Source organism: Pinus tabuliformis, chromosome 6 (genome assembly GCF_031772625.1).
Source record: "Pinus tabuliformis cultivar Carrire ecotype Pingquan chromosome 6, CPIR1, whole genome shotgun sequence".
NCBI lineage: Eukaryota > Viridiplantae > Streptophyta > Pinopsida > Pinales > Pinaceae > Pinus > Pinus tabuliformis.
The window spans coordinates 1,810,987,289-1,810,988,214 of NC_142292.1; positions in this window are offsets into that span (position 1 = coordinate 1,810,987,289).

Consider the following 926-nt stretch of genomic DNA (forward strand, 5'->3'; position numbering starts at 1 on the left):
ACCTTTTTATCGCTCAACATTTTGGCATCATTGCCGAGGAGATTGTAGCCATTTATTTCTTTTCAAACAAGAGTAGTGTAAGTACCTACTAGGAGAGAGTTGGGTTTTAAAAACGGAAGGTAAGAACCTGCATACGAAGCATGTAACAGCCCTGCTACCCCGCCCGCTTTCCTGCAAATTTGTTGTTATTTTGGGTAGAAATAAGTATTTGATTTATGTGCATGACTAAGCAGAAAAAGCCTGAAAAGAACCTTAAACTGCTACCCAAACCTGATAAAGCTAAGGGACCAGTGACCCTTGGCTGATCGACCTTTATAGACGAAATCCTTAAAAAATCAGAATCTCAACCATCAGTAGGACCTAGAAAAGTTGCTTCTAGACAACCTACTAGCTCCCTTCGGGCTGCAGAATCATCATCTGTAGCCTTTGCTGAGGTGCACAACCAAACAGAGGAGCAAGATTTTCAAGAAATTGAAAATTCTAGCCCAAAATCATTACAAGAAGGGAACCTTAGTAATCTCTGCGAAGGAGGAGGAGAAACAGGGGAAACCGAAGAACCAAGATCTCCTCTTGGAATAGTTCAGCCATTAAGCAGCCCAGATAAGGGAAGTGTTGTCAAAATCATCCAAAACAAAGTTGAAGAACCTGAAGAGCTAAGACCCCCCCAGACATTAGTTCAGCAAGGAACTCTCATCATCCCAGACAAAGGAAGTGTTGTTAAGGCCATCCCTGCTCCTTCTAACCAGCCTAGGAATACACCCCCAGAAATCCCAAAAGGATATTGGCACATATTCGACCAAATGGCCTAGAACCAACAAACACCTCAAACCTCCACACTGCAATATCCCATTGTAGATACTGCAGTTAATGAACCTATGAAGGCCATTCCTCTCCAACATATTCCTACATTCCATGGCCTAACATCG